The sequence below is a fragment of the Pinus tabuliformis genome, chromosome Q (genome assembly GCF_031772625.1).
Source record: "Pinus tabuliformis cultivar Carrire ecotype Pingquan chromosome Q, CPIR1, whole genome shotgun sequence".
NCBI classification, from domain to species: Eukaryota; Viridiplantae; Streptophyta; class Pinopsida; order Pinales; family Pinaceae; genus Pinus; species Pinus tabuliformis.
In genome coordinates this window covers 1,122,608,548-1,122,635,502 of record NC_142296.1, presented here as the reverse complement: position 1 = coordinate 1,122,635,502, position 26,955 = coordinate 1,122,608,548, and the positions used below count along the sequence as shown (strand labels likewise).

The following is a 26,955-nucleotide window of genomic DNA, read 5'->3' as shown; positions in this document are numbered from 1 at the left end:
AGAAACTCTAATTCAACTCTTCAAGAGATCCTCCTTTGAGCAAGACAGATTCTCCCAAGGTCAACGAAGTCAAAAACAGAATATTTGCTCTTCTAGCAACTTGATACTGCAACTCGCTCTCCTACAATTTGGACCTGTGATTCCAGCGTTCCTAGAAGCTGCATAAACCTTAGATCTTCGCACATGTGACAGAGATAGAGCCCAAAATAAATCTTCTTCCTTCTTCTTTCCTTTTAGACCTTCGCTCTCCTTTTCTTTTTGCGTCCCAGCTACAGATTGAACTTCTTAGATATCTAACTTGCGAGTGAGTGAGTGCCAAATGAGTCGAATTTTCTCCTTTATATAGCCTTTCCAAGGGGTCGAATTCCCTTCTTTAGGCCAACTCATAGCTGTCAGGGCCAACTTGTACTTTGGAGGTTTACATGACTTTATAGACACAAAATAAATTCCTTTACAAATTACATCTAGGCCAGAAGGATCTTCTAAACATGATGTTGACTCCCTTGACTCATGAAAATAAATCCTTTGACCTAACAAACCCTAGAAGCACAAGGAACATGCTTTTACCTAGACGACCATCAATAAGAAGCATGAAACCCATGCTTTACAATAACAACCTTTCTTTCTTCTTTTGTTTGTTACATAAGATATACATATTGAAATGAGTACAATAACAATTATGAAGACCGATACAAGTTACATTTCCAACATATAGTTCATCACACTAGAACATTTTTACATGGGCCACGTACAGCTGCAGAATTTGGATTTATAAACTTTAACAAACTGCTGGAGGATGATGATGACCTATGGATGTCTGACTGCTCGAACACGATGGAATGCTTTGAAAAAATGTACTCTGTTATAGGGTATTTGACACCAGTGTTGATAATATCGGCAATATTTGGAAATACCACGATATTTTCAGTAAGCCAAAATATCGCAATATTTTCTTACTTGAAAATATCGCGATATTTCCAAATATCATTGATTTTTTGGCAAAATATCGTGCTATGATCTCAAATATCGCCGAGCACGCTGGGCCGCGGCTAGAAACACGATTTTGGTACTTTTATTTGCTCATTTTGGTTTCTTAGTCTTGGTTTCTTAGATTTGTGGTGGTTTTCAAGGAGGGATTGAGGATCAAACAGCCATTATCACCACCAACTAAAAAAAAATTGTGGATCAAAGATTGAAGATCAATAAGACAAACTTAATTTCTTCCTTTAACAGGTATGTTCTTAAAAACCCCTATGTTAATGATTTTTTTCATAGATTTAGGGTTATTCTTGCTTGCCTCTTTGCCTACCAACATTTTGCTTCTTTTTTCTTTTCTATTTGCTTTGATTTTCATGTTCATGAACCAATGCAAGGGTTTTCTCCATATTTGGACAGCAAGCTTAATTTTTTTAACTTTCTTATGCACCCTCTTATTGCCATTTTTCATTCACATTGCGAATAATGTAGTATAAAAAAAATGAGGTCGTTATTACTTATTATTTTTTGTGTATGGCTATTTAATGCCAATTTTTTGTTTTTTTGTGCCCTAGGTTTGAATTAGTTCACTACAAATTTGCCAAAAGCCTTGGACCCATTTTGGGAGTATGGGGAGCCTGATGGTGGGACAAATCGGGCATATCTGTCATGCAAATTATGTGGGACCAAGATGGCAAGAGATGTTACGCGATTGAAATACCATTTGGCTAGACTCCCCGGACATGATGTTGAGCTTTGTACAGCTTCTAGTGCAGAGCTTACACAATAATCTCTTGAAGCAATTGATGAAAAAGACAGAAAGATAGCTAGTAGGAAGAGGGCACTGATCTTAGATAGATAGCTGCTAATTTTATTTGTTTTGCTACATATAACTCATGACGATGAGATACTTATATATATGTGATGTTATTTTGTAATGGTTCTCCACATTTGAGTCCTTGATTGGACAATTATAAGGGATCAGCAGGATTTGGTATCGCCTCTGATGTATCATTTTTATTTTACATCCACTAAATCATATATATATCAGTGCTTTCTTCATATTTATCTGCCAATGTGTTTATTTCATGTTGTTATTGCTTTATATGTTTAAAAATCTGAAAAAAAATGAATATATTATGCATTTTTTATGTTTGTCGATATTGCTGATAAAATGTTTTCTGGGCCCTAGCCGATATTTTGCCGATACCGATATTTTCAACATTGGTTGACACTGAGTGGTCAACAGGCTCATGCCCCTAGTTTTTGTTCATGTGGCATTAAAAGCCACATTGCATTATTTAGATTAATTAATTGTTAGAGGGCATTTTTCCCCTTTATAGGCTAAAATAAGGGAATTTTAGCTTAGAAAATATTATTTTATTGTAATAATGAAAACCCCTACTATAAATAGAGAGTTATCACCTCATTGTCTCATGGAGTTTTGAGGGAGAAATCCCATTGCTAGTCTGAAATTTTTATCTTGTAAATTGGCTATGGATATCTCAAGTTGAGCAAACATCTTGGAGCAAAATTTTGTATATGGAATGTTCTCTTCTTGTGATGAATGGTGAAAGGGTTTTGATGGAATGCTTGGCTCATGAAGTAAATTATCATATGTTTATGTTTATCCTATGAAAGATAAATGGTATCTTGGTTTTCATGGTCAAAAGGTTGAATTAGTAAGAGGCCCTGATTTTAAAAAGTTTATTGGTTTGCTAATTCAATGAAAATGATAAATAAATTTCTTTCTGAGCTTCAGACTGCAATTGCTGCTGAAGCTATGGCCTTTGGAGCTTGGCTGAATCTGCACACAGATCTTTTTCAACCTATGACTGCCAAACTAAGGCTAGGGGCAGTGAAGTAGAAAGCCCAATTCCAAATGAAGTGGAGAAACCTCAGCCAGAGACAACTGCTGGTGAATCTCAGAAAATGTACCAGTATGCAGGAAGAAATTCTTCATACCTACAGGATCAGGAACTCAGAAAACCAGCAAACTGAACTATGGTGCAGACCCAAAGGAAGAGTTGACCTCAAGCAGCAGAAGCAAATTCAAATAGAACCGTTCAATAAGACAACTCCTTTCAAGTCTCAGGGAGTGACGAAAAGAAGCTGTCAAAACCAGCTACACTCTCAATCCAGCCAATGTGTGATATAGAGAAAGCAAACCCAAGATTTCAGGCCCTGAAAATTTCTACCATCTGTAGCATGGAATTCCCCAGGATTTACAAGAAGCTTGCACAGATGGAAGTTTAAAAAGAAGATCATAATATCCTGAAACATCAATTATTGGCAAGCTGCACAAGCCTACGCCCTGTTGCTCAGCGTCTGTATTTATCTGAAAAAGCTAAAAAGTTAATATCCGAGAAGCAGTTTCAGCTGAGAGCACAACAGCCTCAAGATCAGAAGTTTAGTCAAAGTCCACACTTCTGCTTCAAATTTCTGAAAAATTGTTGAATGCAGACACTTATTTGGGAAATTTCTATCAAGATATTGACTTTCTTCTAAAGACTTGACATAAGAATATTTCAACCTAATAATTTTGTACAGCAGTCTGATGAGGACCCTCCAGGGGAAGGTGACCAACAGCCACCACGGTCAAGTCTGATATCTGACTTTGAGAAAGAGGTGAAAATTTGGGGAAATAGATGATACTGAAAAGTGGTACAATCTGAACCTGGTGTTTGTTTATGCAAGAGAGTGGAGCTGACATTACTTGATAAAGCTTAGCATTTAAAACAAAAATTAACCCTTTTAATATAACAAAGCAAGCAAAGCTTCTCTGCTCACTCACCCCAATACAACAATTGCAGTGGAAAAATGTGTCTGCCAGTATGAGGGATTCAGATGAAGAAGCATGCTCCTGATGGATTTTATGGGAGCAAACTTTGTACAGATCCCAGAATTTTCACACATTTTGTAGCAGGTTTTTGAAGTTTTTCCTGCACAAGTCTTCTGCGTACCAACGATGTTGTGGGTGGTCGATACCTCCCCCATTCCTTGGTGTTGGATGGTAGGTTGGGAATGATCCTTAACATTCAAATATATGATCGTTAGAAACAAGGGGAAAAAGGACTTTTGAATTAAGAGGCCTAACTGTTTTAGACCATTTTTATCATGTACATTTGAAAGGATAGAATATAATCTATGTTGCATTCGTTTTCAGGACGGGGAACAACGGGGATAGTGGGACACATCCCCAAGAGAGCACACTCCCAAATTTTTCAGGGGATGATGGGTTGGTGATGGCAATTATATTATTATAGTGATAATAATAATAAAATATTAAAACTCTAGAATTCGCTATAAACATTTGTAGTTGCTTGAAGCTATACTATATCAAATTATGCACAGCTCTTACATTTGCCAATTATGAAAAGATTGATCAATTTAAAAAAAAGACTCTGTGGCATTCCATTATTGGCTGCTAGACACGAACAGAATGCAGTTTAGCTTTAGGAATTTTTAGTGTAAATGTTTACAAATTGCAATAGAGTCTATGAGACTGAGCATTGTCTCTAGAGGAACTTTTTCTCCTCATATTTCTTGTTAATGATGGTTATGTTAAAACATTAAAGACATTTCCTTGTCGATGTTCTGTATAGAAATTAGATTCATATTTCATATTAAGAAGATGATTGAATAAGAATTTTTTCAAACATTCTACCAGATTTGAAGGACTATTATCTGATTGTTTTCACAATGCTTGTTGGGATGGTAGAAGCACTGGACTTGAATGACTCTTCAAAACCCATGTACAACATGTAAAAGTTAACATGACCGCAAAAATAAGAAGAGCAAGAGCAATAACTACAAGGATCAGCCCTTTTGAATGTTGCATTTCCTTTTTTCTTGACATGGAGACTTTCGTTCTTGTAATTTTGTTGCTGAAAATACAATATTTAAATCATCAGAAACCCAAATCAAAACCCGTGTCTTTAGTTGCAACTTGTACAACAAATTTAGATTTAGTGCAATACAAAAATAATGGATGGAAAAAATGATCTTGTCCAATCATCAATGTCCCTGATTGTCAAAACTGGAGATATGTGCCCAAAATATTCCTGAAATATGCCCAGAACACCTTGGGGATGGCCAGCAAGCTCCCTTGTCCCTATTGAAGTCCCCAGCAGTTTGGGGACATTTCATAAGGGCCCAGAAGTCCCTGAAACACAGGAATGATGGGGGTCCTGTGCTACATAGATTTAAATGACTTTTGATTAGACTTAAACCGCTAACATGCATATTATGAGAACACTCCCCATGCCAACATATATATTATACACCGGTCCATCTTCATTCATGAAATGGCTCAAGTACAACTCAGTGCAATCATATGAACAGGCCAAACAATCCATACATTGATGCAATATAGTCATACAACAAGCCATACTTTCCCAGGAAGGTTGTACCACCAAGTTCAAGGTGATTTGTTGATAATGCAACTGTTTGTTTCAAGCACATTGTGGAGGTTTCCTTCTAAGTTTTTCAAAGGAACGAAAAGTTGATTTTGAAGGAGAAGTCCCCTCTGTATGTGTGAAACTATTTTATGGTTCCACTATTTTATTGCCAACTATTATGTGATTGAGGCTATGGTCTAAAATTCAATTTATGGCTAATTAAATTCAGCAAGATATTTGTTTGATTGAGATCATAAGGACATTAATCATCTAGGCTTGGAATTTTTACATGGTATCAAAGTTATATTTCTTAGATTGAGAATCTCACGGATTTGCAATGGCAAATCAATTGTTGGAAAGAAGGACCCACAGTTAGAGGGTTTCAAAACTATTTTTCATATTTGGGAGTTTGTGCAATAGATCTTAAAGATGGCATGAACTAGTCTCAAAGTTGAAGACAGATTGGATGTTGCCTTGAACTGCTTATCAAGAAAGGGGAGGATTATATTCTTACTAGAAGAAAACGATATCTGGGATATTATCAAGGACATTGTGACTCCACATATGGATCCATGGTAGTTGGTGTTATAGCATCTTTTGCCACTCCTACCCTAAGATGCATGTATTGGCCTTTTTCCATAATTTCTTTATACTTGCAGACCCCATCTCTCCTAATAATTTTTCAAAAAACATTTTGTTTGTCTATAAGCGCTACTCTTGGTCTGACATAATGTGTACATATGTGTCTTTCCTTCCAGTAATGCACATTTGTATGTGAGTTCACCTTTAGCAACTCACGTAAACCTTCAAAGTGCAGTGAAAAATATAAATGTGCACAAAACCATCTGTTTCAACTTTTCAAGAATATGGATCTTACTAAATGTTTACCTACAACATCCCGTGAAGTAACCACCCCACCCATCAAACAAGAGCATAAAATAAGGATTATGGAGGAGAGGAGAGAGAGCACCCTTATGCTAACCGATCAAGATCAGACTCTAGAAGCAAGTATTTCGTAGACTTTTAAGGAAACACCCCCTATAGGAAACCCTTGTCTCCTAGGCATTTCCTTTCCCTTCTTACATTAAGAAAGAGGCTCCTCATCTTTCATATTCATTTGTTGAGCAAAGGATTGTGAGGAGTATATATCTTCAGTGGCCCACGTGGAGGTACTGAAGTGGTGGTTCCAGGACAATGCCAGCAATAAGAACTAGGTGACATCCACTCTTTGTATTGCAACTCTAATTAATATAGAGAACTCACTTCACTTCCTTCCCACTCTCAGTTCAGTATTTTTTGACTCATTCATGGAATTCGGTCTTAATGGATTGATAGTGACTAGTTCCTTCGTTCTGACTATTCAAGATAGTTAGGGTTTTATCAATTGTATCTATTTTATTTGTTTTTGTCTCTTTTGAGTAGAGGAATGAAAGTTAGGTTGTAGAGTAAGGTTTTGGATCAGAAGAACTTCTCAACAGGATCTTATCCAATTGTCAAAATCCCATGTATGCATCCATAACCGAATAGGCAGTTATAAGAATGCATGCTTTTCTTCTACTTTGGGTTTGAAGTCTATGTTTTCTCTCTCTTCACTCCATTATGATTTTAACCTTGATTATAGAAAGTATTTCTGTAAATAGTTCGTAGCTCACAAGAAGAGGGAAGTGAAGGCCAACAGATGATCTTGGATGCCATAAAGGATCATCTGATCCCTCATATATCCAAGAAGAAGATAGTGAAGGATATGTTGATGCCCTAGTTAGACTCTACCAGAGTGACAAAATTATATTGAAACTTTGAAAGAAAGCATTTAAGTTTTGAGTTTTAACATTCTAATTATAATATAGATACAAATTCATGAATAAATGAGCTAGGGCCAAGGCCGAAGGCCCAAGAAAATCATGCTACAACAAATACCTACATATCATTGAAATCATCGCCTATATTGGGATCATCACCATCAATATCACCCTCTAAGAATAAAAATAAGATAGAAAAAGCTTAGCATGTCAAATCTGAATTTTGTTTGAGCGATGGGTACATTTTTACTACAGTCATGATAGAGAAGTTAAACAACCAATGCCAATAACATCAAGGCACATAGATGGCTTGGTGCCCTTGATTAAATGCTCGTTTTATACCCTCATACATAACAAAATTCAATGGAAATGTCGCAATCCCCCCAATCCTAAAAACTATTATTTCTATTGGATTTTGAGTGGGATCTGAAATGCTACTTTCTCCATATGAAAACCAATGAGGTTGGAACCACTCGCAAACATCTTGAATCAATTGATGATAATGTTAGGTAAAAGGATGAAAATGAAAGATAAAGGAAATTTAACTTTACCATTAATTACATAGCATATTCTTAACTTTACCATTAGTAGGGCCCTAGGGTTGAATATGATCTGGATTGGATCATTATATTGTTTGGCATTCATCTTAACTTTCAGATAGGAAAAAGTGGAGGAATCAGCTTGGGAACCAATTTGCAAATTAGGGTTTGAAACCCTCCAAGAGCAGTTTGAGGCATCAAACAGCATTTTTGGGGGTAAAACTTTGCTACTTGAATGCGACACCTTTTTTCACTAGTTTACACACAAATACCTTTCCAACAGCACAAAAATAGCCTCAATCAGAGTTTGTATGCAAAAGTATGCCACTTGGAAGTTGGCCTTCCTATTTTGACCACCATAATTCGAGAGTATACCACATCATCCCCCATTATTCATGGAAAATGGGCTAGCCATGTGATCATGATGAAGAAGACTCTAGAAGAGTCCATATTATAAATCTAGTTAAGAGTTGAATGAGTCAAAATTAACCACTAGTAGGCTATCGGATTGTGTTATAATTAGGCCACTAGGAGGAAAAGGTGTTCCATTCTATTCGAGTACATTTTTTTTCCATAAATGAGTTGAATAGCTGAGAGTGGATAAGGAGAGAGAAAACAAAGAAGATTTGTGCATTGTAGTACCCCACAGGCCACGGGCCTCACTTCTTTGTACTTGCATCCATTTTCCATTCAAAGAAAGGGAGTAAAGCAACCTCACCTTCCAACTGGGTTTTCTCCTAAATGTTGATTTTTGTAGCTTGGTAAGTACTCCAAGCCTTGAGGATCGAGGGTTTGGAGGAAGGAGCTCCACAAGTGGCCTTGTGGGCTTGAAACCCAAGCATGGGGTTTTGCACCCATCGTGATTTGGGCCAAAACCATGGACACATTTCGACATGTGATGGATGAGAATGATAGCTCTCGTCGAGATGACTCCGATGCAATGAAAATCATCTGATTTCGAGTTGTAGAAATGGAGTTAAAAAATTTTAAGTTGACAAAGGGTTTTTGGGCATTCAAGTCATGTAGGCTTGAAGTGATTTGTCCAAAAGACATGTCTATTCGTTGACCCTTCTTATGTGTATAAATAGAAGGTATGTGAGGCTCATTTAGAGCATCCAAAGTGCATCTTTCATAAGGAATACCATCCTAAGGCAACCGCAGCTCAAGAAGGAAGAAGGCCGAAGTGGAGGAGGATTGTTTTGGTCTTGTTTGGGTGGGTTTCACAAGTCTGTGGAGTAGCAGAAGTAAGCGGCATGCTTTAGAGGAATTCTGGGCAAAATTTTAAGTGTGGGTCTTCTCCTTTTCTTAGGCCGCAATCATTGGAGGCACAAACAGGTATGTCACAAGCCTCTTTTCCTTGAAGTAGGCAGGTCGTAAGGCTACCTGTAGCTATAGGAAGGCCGCAGGCCTTACCTTATTTGAATAGAGGACCAAGAAGGGTTGTTTGGGGTTGGATTTAGCCCAAACTTCGAGAAGATTGTGGACAGAAGATAAGAAAGGAAGACCGCAACAGAAAAGGGAGGTCTGGACATGAGGAAAGGTTGTTGTTGCAGTGTAATTGCAGCCCTAACTAGTGGGACAAACCTTCAACAGTGTTGACAGCCCATGATTGAAGAGGTATGTGATGTTTTCATGTTGATTAGATGCTAGTTGGATCAGTCCTAGTGTGGACAGATTTGGAGAAGTCTGTTAGCAGCCATGTGGAAGGGTTTCCTAGGTGTTGGATGCCCTAATTAGGAGCAAATGCTACAGCGAGGATTGGTCACTCGTGGTCTATTGGAGGGCAGCGTGAGAGTGGACCAAGTGTGAACATGGATTGGGCATTTATGGTCTGCTGGAGGACAACGTGATAGTGCCCAAGTTGGAGCCCGATGTGCACCATCTTCATGGACCTAGATGGTTGCTAGAGTGGCAGTTGTTGAGCTCAAGGGTTGATGAACCAGAGGAGCAGTTGAGCAACCCTAGACTTGTGTGTGGAGAAGGACTTCTACAGCAGATCATGGGTAGTCCTCCTAGCCCGTGTTCATTGTGGGAGATGGACATCTGACAGTGATAGGTAGCATCCCTTTGTCCACTATGATGGTCTTCATTGGAGCAACGCAGGGAGACCAAGTGGGTTGAAGTCACTGAGTAGCTGAGGAGCAGCAGTGGGCAGTTGAGAGTTGTGAACAACTCGACAGGAGTCTTGATGTGTTGTGCCCTTGATGGACTAAGGCACAGTGAGCAGATTGGATAGCCAAGGTTTCAGTGGCCAGATGGACTTGGATCGTTGATAGAGGCAATGTTGCAGATCGGGATTCGAAGAACTGGGCAGGTACAGGGTACGACCAAGGCAACTATGAGAAGCTCTACATCAGCTAGACGGTCAGAGTATCTTGTTGAATGCATATTGGTTGTTGATGGACTGACACCAAGCCCCAGTTTTGTATCTTGTATCAATGGATGTATGAGGGCCATTATCCCTAGTACGAGAACCCTAGACTGTTGTATTATATGTTGATTAACATAACAAAGTTGGGTTGAAAATTGTAAAAAGTTGTCATATTTTGTGCACTAGTAGATTTACTGATGTTTATATTCTGTTGTGCAAAGTAGTATCGTTGTGATTCTTGGTTTGGTAGCGTCAGAGATTCTAAGATTCTATCCCAGACACCAAGGTCATGGAAAATCAACACTAAAAGGGTTTCCTAGGTTATATATTATGTTAATTTGTGGTTTGTGAGTTTCAATTCATTGTTCTCTATTTTCTGCATAATTTTAATTTACATGCATATGCAACAAATAGTAATTTATGCATCCATAAATCTAATGAGAAATAAACCCTCATAGTGTAGATTTTGGAATTTAAGCATAATTTTATTAAATGTATTGTGAAGAATTGTCCAGTGGATTATCCACAGTAGTTTATAGATCATATTAGTATCAAAGCAGATTTCTTTGGGTATATTGTGGGGAGTTGCAAGGGATCAATATCTGCTAATTCGAAAGCCATAAAACCCCAGTCATGGCCGACGAAACTGCGAATAACCCTCGTGATCCCATAGAGAAGAGGTTTGCGAGGCTAAAAGCACAAGTCGTAAATATAAACCGTAATGTGAGCCTCCTCATGGCAGCTCTAACCAATAAGCTTGGGTTATTTGGAGAAGATGGAGGTTCCACTACAGAGGTTGGATCAGAGGGGAAATCAAAAAATCGAAAAGAACGAGAGAGAGAATCTACAAAAAAATCTGAAAAGGACCAACCCATTTCAAATGTTGTGAACCATCTACAATCCATATTCAAAATGGAAGCGAAGGTCAACATCAAACCGTATCAACATGAGATTCACGCTCTGAAGCTAAATCACTAGCTACAACAATTAGAAGTTTATTTTAGTGTTCATCATATAGAGGAAGGACAGAATATTTAGTTCTCAGTTAAAATAAAGGGTCGTGCCTTAACCTGGTGGCAAAGCCACACAAAGACCTCGAGTTTAGAGGGAGATCCTCCAGTGACTAAGTGTGAGGATTTCAAAATACATATAAAGTCACAATTTTACCATATCAGGGATGTAGAGGACCAGTGGATCCAGAGGCATTACATCAGGCAGAAGCAGGGGCAGACTGTACAGGAGTACACCAAAGAGTTTAAAGAGATGGCCATAGAGTTGGTTATCTCCCCAAAGAAACCAGATGTACTCCTCAAGTATTTAGGGAGTCTACACAACCATCTATACAAGCAAGAGATGTTGTTCAAACCTAGATCAATGGATGAGGCTTGTGTACAGGCACAATACCAGGAGAACATCAGCCAAAAGAAAGGGCAACAAAGTGATTCGAAGCAAGAGGAGCACCAAGTTGCTTCTAAGGAGGGGAAGAAGAAGTGGAAAGGGAGAAAAGATAAAAAGACAATAGGCACGGCACACTAGTGCAAAGATACCAACAACCACTATAACCACTATAAAATTGATAGTCATATAGAGAAGTGTTGGAAGTTGCATCCAGAGCTTAACCCGAAGAACAAAAAGAAAGATGCAAAGAAGAAAAACCTCAAGGCCACTAAATCAAGCAACCAAGTTGAAAGCAGCTTGGACAAGAAAAGATTTGTACATCAATGCAAAAGGCAGTAAATCTGAGTAACCTTCAACAACATGAAGAGAACAAAAAGACCAAACTCTTCCATATAAAGATATGGATCAAGAAGACAATTATGCTCTATTCAACCCAGGATTGTAGGTGAATCCCATTGTAGCAGAGCTAGTCAACAAATTGGGAATGGAAGTTCATGATCATCCAAGCCCATATCCAATGGGATGCATAAATAAGGATGCGCAAATAAAGGTAACCAAACAGTGCAAAGTCAGATTTGCCATCAGTGTTGACTTTATTGATAAAATAGAATTAAACGTGGTTCCCCTTGATGTATGTGGAGTGGTGTTTGGAAGTCCCTATATGTACATGCGAGATGCAATCTTCATGCGGAGAGCCAATTAATACCGCCTCATCAAGGATGGAAAATCCTTCATCAATGCACACAAGGGCAAGTCTAGAATTTCCTCGGTGAATGCCAACCAAGCAAAGAAACTGACCAATTCTAGCAAGAAGTATGTTTTACTTTTTTTTAAGAGAAAACTGGTCTATAGAAGAGTCAATGACAACAAAGTCATCCCTAGACGGATATATTAAGAAATAGAAAGAACAACTAGAAGAGTTGCTACAGGCATACAAAGATGTGTTCCAAGAGCCTCAAGCGCTACCGCCCAAGAGGGAAGTGAAGCACGAGATCCAACTATTTTTAGACTCCCCCATTGTCAAACATTGGGTTGTACAGGCAATTCGTTATAGAAGCGAGGTGAAGAAGCAGTTGCAATAGCTACTGGAACGAGGTATCATTCGACCAAGTACCTCGCCGTGTGGGTTGCCCATCATCATTGTGCCAAAGAAGAATGGTCTTGGCACATTTGTATTGATTACAGGGCATTAAACAAAATTACGCTCAAGAACATGTACCCCCTGGCCAGGATAAATCATGTGCTAGATCAGTTGCAAGAAGCCAAATATTTCACCAAACTGGACTAAAGTTCACCAAGTTCAAGTCAAAGAAGAAGATACCTAGAAGACTACATTCAAAACCAGCAAGGTTTGTATGAGTGGTAAGTCATGTCATTTGGCTTATGCAATGCACCAACTAAGTTTATGAGGTTGATGAATGATATACTATGCATTTTTATAGATTCCTTTGTTATTTTCTATTTGGGTGATATACTAGTATACAGTGCTACCTGGGAGGAGAACATCTCACATTTGACGCGGGTACTAAAGACATTAAAGAAGCACCAACTGCTAGCAAATCTCAGAAGTGTGAGTTTGCACAACAGTTTTTGGTGTATCTGGGGTATGTGATAGGTGAAGGAGAGTTGAAGATAGATCCTGCCAAGATGGAGGCCATCATGAAGTGGTCGATGCCTACTAATGTTTCTAAGTTCCGGAGTTTCGATGGGGCAGCACAGTACATGAGGAAATTCATAGCCTTGTTTTCGGCAGTATCAACACCACTCCATGCCATAACAACAAATAACAAGAGATTCCAATGGGGAATGGGTCAGCAGGGGGCTTTTGAGAAGTTAAAGGAGAAAATCAGTTAAGCACCAATTTTGGCATTACCGAACTTGTAGCAGCCCTTCGAAGAAGAGACAAATGCCAGTGGGTATGTTGCGGGAACAATCTTGATGCAAGGAGGAAGGCATGTATGCTACCATTCTAAATTATTTCATGGGGCAAATCTTAACTACCCTACCTACGACAAGAAGCTTTATGCCCTGGTGCAAGCTATGAAGAAGTGGAAACACTATCTGATGGGAAAGGAGACAATAATTCACACAGATTACTAGCCACTATAGTATCTGTAGGCCCCTTATATTCTTCACTTAAATATTAAATCACTTAACAAATGCCCTTTTACTTATGTCAAATTAGCAAGACATACATGGTTATAAATTAACAATTCACAAAGAAATATATAAATAAAAATCAAATGTAGAAATTGCACAAGTTTTGGACCACTGGAAACTTCATTAATATGTTCAAAGATGAAGTACATGTAAATGACATAGCCTTCTCTCAAGGTTAGTACAAATCCTCCTAGCTATCCAGACACTAGCTAGGACAAATCAACAAAACTTTAGCAACCAAGAAGATCCAATATGCAAGAATCACTCCAAGGCAAGACATTCTCTTCTCTTTTTCTTCACAATTCTACCCTAGGGTTTTAGCACAAAATCCTAATCTCCAATCTACAAGGGATAAACCCTAACCCTAGACCTCCAAAAAGCTCTAAGATACTCCAAAAAGAGCAAGAAACACTAGCAACCAGAAGGAGAGAGAGATCAAGCACATGAGAAAAATCAAGAGAGGAGACTAGTGTGCACTCTTCTCCAAGTCACATCACATCACAAGACAGAATACAAGTGAGTGAATGAGGTAAGGGAGGCCAACGATATAATGTGACCCTAAGCCCTTACATGCAACCTACAATGAGCACGTGCAAACCAACAAGAGTGAAATGCTACACACTCTAAAGTACATGTGCCATGCTTCAAGGTGATACCGTGCACAATAAAGGCTCCAAGTGATGTAGCTTCATAAGACAAATCTAAATCCCTTCATCACAAGCCTCCACAAACGCCATATATCCTCCTAAGTAATGTATTCTACTAGGCCTACTACCCCTACAAGAATACTATCAAAGCCCCAGGGGTACCTGAGGAATCTCCAATCCTCGTAACATGACTCCACGCTACCATATGCCAACTAGGAACGGATGCCCTGCTCCATGTTGAAGAAAAGGGTAACTAGGTTCGGTATTTGTCAATGTAATTTTGATCTTTGTACTTGTCAAGAAAAAGAATTATTATTTTTATAATTAATATGAATGACTTTCTTGCTCATTCCATAGGTTTAGGAAAGTCAAAGAGTCCATATTATATTGAAGAGCGTCACTTGAGCATCTATGTAATGAAAATGGGTCAACCTAGTGTCTAGCAGCCCTCCAAATGACAAGCACCATCCTCTCTGTCACGTTAGCTTGGAAATCGAATTAAGACACTGTCAAGTCGGCCCATTAAAGATGACACACCAGTTCAGTGGTCATGTCGGCTTATTTATGGAACCTAACTACTATATATAGGCGTGGAAAGTATCCACATTACAAGCAGAAAAACATTGTGGATGTCTCTGAAGTTTCGGTGGTGATTATAGTAGGTAATCACAGTCTCAAAGATCTCGCATACCTCTCAGAAATCTTAGTCAAGTTAAGTATTACAAGAATCTCGAATGAAGGAATATTACAGTGTCTCGGTTGGAGTAAGATACCATGACTTTCGAATGGGTATGACAGGAGATACACTCTCTCACAGTCTCGGCATAACTATGATCTCAGTGCAAGAAGAATATAGTTACAATCTCGGTGAAGACATTAGTAAGAGAGACTCAGTCATGTTCTTGACATAACCATTATGATAAGAACTTCGGTGATCCTACAGTAATGTTCTCTGTCTCGGCATACATTCTAAGTAACAACTATACTCTCATGGAAGTAATAATGTAAACATTGTCATGATCTCGATGAAGACAAGGCCAGTATAAAGATCTAGTTGACATGGTGATGATCTCAGTAAAAGTGCAGCAATCATCTAGATGAAGGTGCAACAATGGTACTATTGTAATGATGACCTCAATGAAGCAGCAGTGATGAAGATGATTTCAACAGTGACAAAGAAGAGGATTGGTGTCTTGGTCTTGGAGTGACATAGATAGTCAAGGGTCATGGTCTTGGTGTTCGTCAATTGGAATCTCTATAAGAAGAATTATCTGCAAGTTTTCCTCTCCAAGAGGGAGAGATTTTGGCCATGGCAGAATGCCAACATCTTGTGTTCTTGTCTCTTTGTTTTTGACAGTGATTTGATGAAATAAGAAACACACACTCTTAATAATGTCAAAGAGAAGATTGTGCTAATAAGAAATCTAAAAATGCCTCACAAATAGTTTTCACGTCAAGAAGAATCTCACTAACTACATGCACCCTAGATTCTTCAGCATGGAATCGGAGCTAAGGTGCTGACGTCAAATGAAGGGCAACAAAAGAGGCATACAAGGATTTGCCTTCAAGGACATCAAAGCAGGTTGAAAGGATTAAAGGAGCAGGTATACAACAAGCAAGACTACAACAGTCATGGAGTATCAACTTCAGTAATTATAGTCATGCACTCAACTCATGCTCAGTTTGATGGAGTATATCAGTGATCCTCACTTCTTGATCACTGAACTTTCTCCATGCCATAAAAGATAGTCTCAAGTATATATATATATTGCAGAAGTAATCGAATGAATACCTCTCACAATCCATGATTACATCACTTTCTCAGTATAGTCATTACATCAAAGCAATTTCGGTGATGAGACAGTCCATCTATATAGTGCCACCCACAGTTTAGTTATTGACAAGTTTGGGCTCTCAATACATTGCCTCTCTACACAACGCACATAGGCATCAATGTGCAGTGCCATATCAATATACTTGTCACAGTCTCGAATTTTGTCTATGATTATGATGTCAATAGCATGGTGCTCGGATCAAAACATAGTATCACTAACATGTCAACAATATGTTGAAGTCAAAAGTACCTTATAAAATGAATTAGGGAGGTTGTGAAGTAGTCTTGGTGATGTCAAGGCCGCCGATGTCATGGTGCTAGAAGACCTCCAAGGATGTCATGATGAAAGGATACTAATGATGGGCAGCTCAAGCAAAAGAAGCATCAAGGTGAAGATCTCCTCTTCACACACCAAGTAAGTATCTTTGAATTTTATAATCAGATTTGGTTAAATGACTTCATGATTGCAAGGAGATTAAATCGGTTAGATAATCGAAAGTCCTTGCATAGAATAAGGAGGATTGTCATGATCCTCATAGAAAAGAGAATCATTGATATCTATGAAAAGGTCTATGAAGTTCAAGCATTGTTTGAATACGTCAAGAGATTCATAGGATTCATATGATATCACTCAAAATTCCTCTCATACCTAAATAGCAGAAGAGGAGACATAAAGAGAGATATATGAAATGCTAGATATACTCTCGAAAATTAAAGTAAAGAAGGTCACTTAGACCTATACAATAGTAAAGGTATCAAAGAATGAAGGAATAACTTCATGAAGATCTAGGAAAGATGATAAGAAGGTAGTCATCATTGATGAGCAAGGTAACAAATATCAATAAACAAAGAAGGTTACCTCACCTGGCAATTTGTGGTCTCTATGCTAGATAGAGAAAGACAAGTTGCAGTCTATAGTATTAAAGGATAAAAGAATTCAACCATGTGCAGAAAGGAAAGGCAAGGTTGGTCCTCAAGCAAAGACAAAAATAAGTGAAGTTAAGATTCAATGCTATAGAAAGATTTTGAAGCTCACATCACTGAAAGATGGATGAAGCTGAAGAAAAAGGGCTAAGGAAAGAGGGAATCACAAATCTCTCCTATGAGTAAGATAGTATCCCTCACAAAAGGGTCCTATCATAAGCTCCTAAATCTTGTGTTATAAGATATGACAATGATAATAAGATGCATCATGGCATCATGGAAGTATTAGAAATAAGATCTCATAACATCTCCATAAGGATCATGAAGGACAAAAATCCATGGCAGACAACATGTAGGATATATAGCTCTTGGGAACCTAAGTGGACGTTGAAGGAAAGAGAGGAGTCATCTAAGGCTCATCATACATCAAGTCAAAAAGGAAACATCTGCCAGTTGGGGATATACAAGATCCTCAAAAATTCTCTAATGAAATCCTCATCGTAGGGTTCACTAATCTAGAGAGGAAGCAAGTGTTTCAACAAGAACTCCAACATATGGAATCCATGAGATGATGATATGACATGATGCAGATCAGGGGATTGAAGATCTTTTCAATCAAGGAAGCTACTAGAAGAAGCCTCGATGACCTAAAGGTAAAACAAGGTATATATGCTTGTGTTTAATATTATAATGCCATGTCATATGGTTGCAAGTAATATGGATCTTTGCTTCTATCTTAAGAAGCATGATCAAGAGAAAAAGGATCTCTTCCTCTGAAAAGATGTAGGAAGGCATAAGTCACACTAGATGAAATCAACATAATATGTCCTCATATATGAGGTGATTGACTACAATAAAAAAACTCTGATTGAGAGCTATGAAATGTGTGAGGAAGGAAAGGGATCGTGAGATATGCAATCATGATGAAGGCAATCAACATCCAAAAGACCAAGAATATTTGACTAGGAAATCTCCCAGAAAGATATGAAGACTTTGATGAAAGTCTGAAAAGAATGAAAACCCTTGATAATGGATATCTTTGGGAGATGTGTCAACATGTATGCTGGATGTCGATACCTACATGAAGATGCCATGATGAAGAGCCATCTTGTAAGGTATGATTTGGTGTAATATGATGTTTTGATTTCTTGTATAATATCTGGATAATGCAGGGCTACTCGAACAAGACTTGTAAGTACAAGTGCAACCAACATTCATGCGATGGATGGAAACTCCTGAAAGAAGCATGGAGAGAAAAGAAGTAGCCATATGAAGAAGGTTCCAGATATGTACCAAGAAGGCCACTTTCCATGAAGAAAGGAATGACATGACGGAATAAGAAGGAAAGTGATCGATGGTTTTTGCCCTACAAGGAAGAAGCTCAACTAAATTTCATGACATCAAGGAGAGAAGTTGATCAAGCAGCTAAAGGACCCACAAAGAAAAAGTTGTTGATATATAGAAGAGTCCCTAGCTAAGAGGGAGCTCTGACAAGTCCCTGATCAAGAGGGAGTTTGAATTAAGATCACCCTTGATTACAAAGGAGTGACAATTGTGTTTTTCCATGTCATGTGTCATGCACTAGACCAGGACTAACAGTCGTAAGTCTAGATGAAGACCATGAATGGAAATGTAGACACATGATAGACACATCATTCTTATCTTCACCTGGGAAGAAAGAATGGAGGGTTGGGTAATCATCTGGCATCCGATACTCTTTGAGGATGTGTAGGGCATCCAATATAAGAGTAGGCAAGAGGACCGATATTCTTTGAGGGCTGGGAACCCAACATAAAAATAGTCCTAGAAGGTCATACTCAGTGAACACTCGAGTAGGTATGTACCTTGAGAGACAATGATGAAGGTGTCTATAAATCATTGGTCTCGCCAGCATTGTAGCACATGGTCTCGTAAAGAGATGGAGCTGTTAGTCAAGGCCTTACACTATCACAATGCTGATTGATATGATGCTATACAGATGGGATTACCAATCCAATTCTTCTAATGAAAAATTCTTCAGATTGAGAATAACCAAGTACCATTGAAAATACCTCCCTAGTTAAGAGGGAGTGTTGAAGAAAAGGGTAACTAGATTCGGTATTTGTCAATGTAATTTTGATCTTTGTACTTATCAAGAAAAAGAATTATTATTTTTATAATTAATATGAATGAGTTTCTTGCTCATTCCATAGGTCTTGGAAAGTCAAAGAGTCAAGATTATAATGAAGAGCTCTACTTGAACATCTATGTAATGAAAATGGATCAACCTAGTGTCTAGCAACCCTCCAAATGACAAGCGCCATCCTCCCTATCACATTGGCTTGGAAATCAAATTAAAAGATTGTCAAGTCAGCTCATAAAAGATGACACACCAGTTCAATGGTCATGTCGGCTTATTTATGGAACCTAACTACTATATATAGGCGTGGAAAGTATCCACATTACAGGCAGAAAAACATTGCAGATGTCTCTGAAGTTTCGGTGGTGATTACAGTAGGTAATCACAGTCTCAAAGATCTCGCATACCTCTCAGAAATCTCGGTCAAGTTCAGTATTACAAGAATCTCGAATGAAGGAATATTACAGTGTCTCGGTTGGAGTAAGATACCATGACTTTCGGATGGGTATGACAGGGGATACACTCTCTCACAGTCTCGGCATAACTGTGATCTCGGTGCAAGAAGAATATAGTTACAATCTCGGTGAAGACATCAGTAAGAGAGACTCAGTCACGTTCTTGACATAACCATTATGATAAGAACTTCGGTGATCCTACAGTAATGTTCTCTGTCTCGGCATACATTCTAAGTAACAACTATACTCTCATGGAAGTAATCATGTAAACATTGTCATGATCTTGATGAAGACAAGGCTGGTATAAAGATCTAGTCAACATGGTGATGATCTCAGTAAAAGTGCAGCAATCATCTAGATGAAGGTACAACAATGGTACTACTGTAATGACGACCTCAGTGAAGCAGTAGTGATGAAGATGATTTCAACAATGAAAAAGAAGAGGATTGGTGTCTTGGTCTTGGAGTGGCATAGATAGTTAAGGGTCATTGTCTTGGTGTTCGTCAATTAGAATCTCTATAAGAAGAATTATGTGCGGGTTTTCCTCTCCAAGAGGGAGAGGTTTTGGACATGGCAGAATGCCACATCTTGTGTTCTTGTCTCTTTGTTTTTTATAGCTATTTGATGAAATAAGAAACACACACTCTAATAATGTCAAAGAGAAGATTGTGCTAATAAGAAATCTAAAAAGGCCTCACAAATAGTTATCAAGTCAAGAAGAATCTCATTAACAACATGTGCCCTAGATTCTTCAACACTCCATGCTACACAATGCTCCTCATCCCATGTAAGGCACTCTCCACGCAAATGGATTCTTCATGAGGTCCCAAAGAAGGGCATCCATCAAACTATCAAGAGACTCCAATGCCTTAAGTGAAGAACACTAAACTAGCAACTACTTGTGGTCAAGCATGGGTCAAGTATCCATCGAGCAAGTTATCTCAATTGAGCAAATCCATCAAAGACTATCTCTCAAGCGTCAATCCATCTCGAACCATTCAAGGGCTAAACATACATCATGTACCAAAAATCTCATGAAGCAACCCAAGCATATTGTAAATATTTTTGAAGTAACCCTAAATGTTAATAGTGTTAACTAAGGTTCACACTAGTTGGTAACCAAAGAAAGGTGCCACTTTATTTTGGCAACCATTTTGTACTTTATGATGGCATGGGACCACCACAAGTATGTCACCCACTTCACATGTCAATGTCCTTATATCTTTGATTATGCATTGAAAATCTATAATAGTCAGTGATTTGTATGAATGATGGTTGCAATGTCAAGGAGGAAGTGTCACTTGTGTTTGAGAATTTATTACAAACATAGAATTCTTTATCATATACACTATATTTCAGTTTGGCATATGAAAACTTCTCTAAATGACATGCAATTGGGTGGCTTCCCTTGCTTAAGAACAATAACTAGTGCATACCAAGAAGCATCTATTTCAATTTCAACAATTTATTGGAGATCAAGGAATACTACTAATGGTGTCATACACCTACCAACTTAGATAGCATCGAATGCACAAACAAGTGTATGTTTAGATAAAAATTTACTAGTGCTAGTGAGTTGGTGGAGAGGATAGAGAATAATTAATGAGGAGAAATGTAATATAAGTTTGCAATAGTATTAATGTTTCACAAAATATTTTGTAATCATGTAATAGTAAAGGGTGTAAGCCACTCTTTCAATTCTCCAAACTTTTTAGGGTCCATGTGGATCCATGGATAGTCAATCATGCAACATATATAAGAAATGGAGGTTTAACCAAATAAACATTTTTTGTATTTGGCCCTTTGTTGGTGCTGCCACAGGGGATCAAGAATAGTTTGGACATGTTAGAGTGGGTGATCAAGAATAATCTAGATATGTTCACTCACTTTTGTTGGATATTAGTGGAGGGTTGCGGGTCAACCACTCCCTCCCAATTTATGGGACTAATCTAAACTGTCTAATCTACTAGCCAGTCTTGTCAGGAAGAATAGCAATATACACGATCTCTCTTCAAGGTTGATCCTTCCCATACCATACCTACCTAGTGGTTAAAACATTTTCCTTTCTTTGAGGGTGGGAAATAAATATGGATGATCCACTGATCGTTGGAGGAAGTAATTCAGTTGAATGCATTGATTAGCAGACGAGGTGCCTAGAAGCAGGTGAGTGTCAATACTCTCCTTGTGGTGAAGCATGGATGGTCAATCATGCAATTTATCTAAGAAATGGAGGTTTAACCAAATATGTATTTTTTGTATTTGGCCCTTTGTTAGTGTCGTCATAGGAGATCAAAAATAGTTTGGACATGTTAGATTAGGAGATCAGGAATAATCTAGACATGTTGGAGATGTTCATGCCACATTTATTTGTACATGAGAATGTTAACTAAATAAGAAATAACAAATTCACCAACGCGTAGGCACAATATATCATTAATGAGGTGCACAAACATATATGGGGCACCTGAGAGCCCAAAAGGCATGGCAAGCCAGTAAGAAAGCCCAAATTTCGTCTTGAATGAATAAGAAGTGAGAAATTAATAGTTAGTAGAGTTTTAATGCTTTGATGCTAGATAGAGAGAACATAAGGGCCCACATATAAGGAAAAAGGAAATGAAAGAGCACCACTAAGAATTTCCAATCCAATTTAAAATCCTCCAGGGACAAATCTTGTTCCAAGCGCCAATCTTGACCCTAAAGGGTTGGGTGTTAAATTTCCATGAAACTCTGCAACTACTTAGTGAATCACTGAAAACTAGGAAACTGAAAACTAAAACCAAATTTACTTTCACGAAGATACTGAGTTTCTTAACAAATTAGAAGCAGTGGAATAAAAAACACCAGACATAAAAACACATCACACAAATTGACACGTTTGTTTACTTAGGAAACCCAACAGGGAAAACATGTTATCTTTGTTGTGGTATTTTATTGACTGTTCTTGAGCAATTGATCTATTACAAGGCAATTTGTGTCTGACAAAGCATTCTAATTCTTCTCACTAATCTCAGTTGATACAAATTACAATTGATCTCGGCTTGCCTTGATCACTACTTGATCTTGGCCCTCTAGAACGCAATTTCTCCCCTGCTAAAGCTTTCACTTGCCTTTGCAAATCCCTTGATCATGCTCGTATTCTCTTGCGCACTTGGCAGCCCTATTTCCTTGCGCAAATCCCTATTTCCTAGCGCAAGTATGGCTCTTATTTCTTAGCACAAGTCATCCTATTTCCTTATGCACTTGTGCCTCCTATTTCTTAGGACACAAGCTCCTCAAAATTGCACACAATCAATCTCCTAAATCCTTGCGCACTTGTGATCTCCTATTTCTTAGGAAACAAACTCTATGCGCTCTCCACAATCAAGGATGATCTCACAAACTCGTGAAATGTCTTGTCTCACAAACCTTGTGTATAAAACTTACGAATTCTTGTGCCTTTGTCCTCCTCTTTATAAACATAATTTGATCATGCAAGGGAGGCTCAATTCAATTTTAGAACTCGAGTTCTAATTAGTTAACTGAGAGTGATACTCTTTCTCTCTCCAATCAACACTTGGAGTCTTAACTCGTTCTTCCTTCAATCAAGACTAAAGACTAACTCGCTCTAACCAAACTTGTAACTGCCACCTTGTTCTGTATTCAAACTGATAAAGACTTCCACTTAACTGAAGCTCCAACTCTACGCACACCATCTTGATAAGTATTCCATTAAACTGAAATAAACTCATTCTGACTAAAGTCTAACTCATGAGCTCGCACTCATACTAAGAGAAAGACAAATCAAAGTCTTCACTGGCTAAGGCACAAGCCAAAAGACCTTTGCTCGCTACATTTTCAATACTCCCTCTTAGCGAGGAAGGCACTTCTGGAAGAACATCCTCCACTTGGATTTGTCTCCAACACCACCACGTTATCCGTTGTTGCAGTTGCTCCCTATGAACTAGAAGACTTCCCTGCTTCCTGCTACAAAATCTGATCTGAAGACCTATTCCTTCCAACCATGCTCCTATGATCCACCTTGTACACCCCATCTAAGCCTACTACTGATTTTCCCTCTAGCTCTCAGCCTATCAACTCAGTCATCAGTGCCATAAACCCGATGTACCTTTGTGGTTGCTTGCTCTGCCTGAGCATAGAACTAGCAATCTCAACTCGCTCTTGGGCCTCCTAATCGACCCACTTGGCTCTCCTGATCCCTGTGCTAGGAGTTGCTGACTGAGTGGCTACCTCCACTCATCCTGGTCTCTTCTCCTCATCACCCTAATGGTCGGCCCACTTGCCAACTAGCCAAGACTCAAACTGTGATACTGGTAGAGGCTCCTTCTTGGGAACTCTAACCTGCCCTCGCTCTAAGGACTCCCTCAAAGCTTTGCTCTCCTCAACTCTCATGTCTCTACTTTGTGCACTTTCTGCCTTGCTGCTCAAGGTTGCACCTATCTCAACCTGTAGCAAGTACAGATTGTTCATCCTCACACCTATATGCTTATTACATCCAGAAGCTAAGTGCTTAAGGCAAGCCTTACTTCTACTGAAGATGACATCCTTGTCCTCAATGGTAGCTACTAAAACAAGGTTCTTCTTTAGGCCTAGAACATAGAGGACATCTCTGAGATGGAGAGAGCTACCTGACTCCCTCTCAAAACTGACAGTACCAACTCCCCTAGTTGCATACTTGCCATCATCTCCTAGCTCAATCTGAAACTGCATGTCCTTCTCCTTCAGGTGGCTGAAATACTCCTTGTTCCCAGTCATGTGGAAGGATGCTCTTGAATCAATATACCATACATTGTTGTTTGTTGAGCTTGCCATGCAAGCTATCAATGAGAAATCTTTCTCGAACTAAGAAGAAAACGCATCTACCTCAGCTAATGCAACCACATGATCCTTACTGGACTCCTTCTGATTAGGACACTTAGTGGCATAATGTCTGAACTCATGGCAATGGAAGAGCTTGATCTTGCTCAGATCCTTCTTCTTCTTCTCGCCCTTCTGACTAGACTCCCTGTACTTGGCCCTTCTTTCCCTTAGCGTTGCTACCTTTGCCCTCCTCGTCCTCTATTGGAGCTTATCTCCCAGCTCTCGTCCCTCTCCGGATTTCTTATTGAACGCAGTCACTCCATAGCCTCTCCCAACTGGGAATATTCTCTCTGCCACTTACTACATCATGGAAATTCTCCCAAGACTTACGAAATTCTAGAAGCGCAAGACTCACTACGTCCCTGTCTGCTACATTCATGCCCACTCCACCTAGCTCATCCCAAACCTGAGTGAACTTTGAAAGATACGTGATGGTGGGCTCTCCTTTTCTCATCCATATACTTCTTAGCTTCTCCTTGAGAGCAAGCTTCCTAGCATCATTGGAACCTTGATACAGATCTAAGATGGCTTTAAACATCTCATGTGTTGTCTTCTTCTCATGGAGATGAGGGATAATCTAGTCTCTAATCCCCTCAAGAATGATCCTCCTCGACTTGGTGTCATTCTTGTTATGTTGGATCAACTTTTGGGCATCTTGAGGTGGCACTATTGGTTGCTTCACAAACTCGAGCACCCCATTATCTTCCAACACCACTGATATTTGCTCCTTCCATGAGCAAAAGTTTGAGGCTCCCTCCAAACTGTGATCTGACCTTAGTCCTTGGAGCACCATATTGTTATCCAAAAAACTGCTTTTCTCTTCAAACTCTAGCACAAGCTTTTCTCTTCAAACTCTAGCGCAAGCCTTCTACTTGATTTGCGTTGTCCACTAACTGCTCAATCTAGTGTTGGTATTTATACTAATCTCTGCTCTGATACCATGTTAAATTTGCTAGAAAATCAGAAAGGCAGAAATATTTTCTTATACTTGACTTCTTATAAGGTTTTCTTTATATCTTCTTTCTTTTAGTTCATCAAGCAATTACCAAAGCAAAAGAACATAAAACAATGGACACCAAATATAGGCACTATGCTAGGGAAAAAACCCCTCGAGGGGAAAACCCAGTCAAAATTCTCTTCCTTTCATTTTTTCACGTAGAAAAAAGTCGTAATTTATATTCATGATTGAAATAAATTACATTTTGTAGATGCTTGGAGCATATGCAAATGGTTGTCCATGGTTAGGACAAAAACTGAAAAAAAATAAAAAATTTCAAATACATCAAGCCTATATTTTTCTGCCCTTCTTCTTTTCCACCCTACGCCAACCCTGTGAGTCAGGAGGGGGAATAATGATGGCCTGCGGGTGCTCGGGTATGTTCGCTGGAGATTCTTTGTCGGATTCTGATCCTTCAGATCCGTGAGTTCTTTTGTTGCCACTGAATTCCAGCTGTGGATTTGTCTGCAGCTGGAGATGGTCCTCCATTTGAGGGTCTGGTGCTTTTTCTTCCTGTGTGCCGTTCTGTTCCATATTTGTATCCGGTTCCTCTTGGGTCACTGTATGCTCTGCCCTCTGCATGTCCTCTTTTTCCCTCCAATCGGTGTGCTGCCATCCTTTCGGCTTTTTTGGTTGTTTCTTGTTCACTTTGGGGTCCTTCTTGCCCAGTGGGCAGGTGTTTTGAAGATGCCCTGTTTGCATGCATCTAAGGCATCTGAATGCTGTATTTTCATAATCAAGCGGCTGTATCCTCTGCGTGTTGTTATAGTTCAAAGTGATGCGGTCAGGTAGCCCCAGACTTAGATCCACTTCTACACATATTCTAGCATAGGTGAATATTCCTTGGTTAATTCTTTCTTCATCTGTTTTAAGGTATTTCCCCAAAGAATTCCCTATGTCTGATAACACTTTACCGTGCCAGAAGTGTAGAGGGAGGTTATGCAGTCTCACCCAAACAGGTACGGTTGTCACTTTCATAGTATTTGCGTCAAATTCAGGGAACCAGGGGATGGTGAAGAGGCCAGCCTTTCCCCAAAACCATGGCCCCTGATTGATAATGTTATCACGTTCCTGTTCTGTTGTAAAGCGGACTATGAAAAAACCTTTTGAGCAGAGATGAATTTCACAGTCAGGTGACCATGTTGTGAGGATCCAGTGATGCAGGGCATCTGATTTTGGCCAGAAACCATTAAATCTACATATAACAGCATGAGTGGCTAGATCAGTGTGTATATTGATTACCCCCAGTGAAGTTACCTGGATCGTTGGAGCTTCTAATGTTTGTTCCACAATGTAGGGACCTGGTAGCTCTGGTGCTGGTACTGGTTTGGGTTGAATGTTTTCCCCTTTACCGTTCACCGCATCCTTGAAGGAGCCTGTATTCTTTGAGCTGGTCCCATTGACTGCATCACGAAAGGAGCCTGGAGTCTGTGTTCCGCTTGCTGATGCTCCTCCCCGCAGCCTCATGTTGACTATGATG

At 39.0% G+C, this 26,955-nt stretch overlaps 1 long non-coding RNA gene across 2 annotated transcripts in view; it reads right to left on the bottom strand.

The window, feature by feature from the left end:
* LOC149223466 (uncharacterized) overlaps positions 1–26,955 on the bottom strand; it is a 132,295-nt gene that overhangs the window by 65,778 nt on the left and 39,562 nt on the right. The window contains exon 2 of one of the 2 annotated variants that reach the window (XR_016249467.1): positions 4,571–4,862. The exons of the other annotated variant lie outside the window; for it this stretch is intronic. This is a non-coding gene — a long non-coding RNA (uncharacterized LOC149223466). Of the gene's footprint in view, positions 1–4,570; positions 4,863–26,955 lie in introns of those variants that run through there. 2 annotated transcript variants of the gene reach the window in all.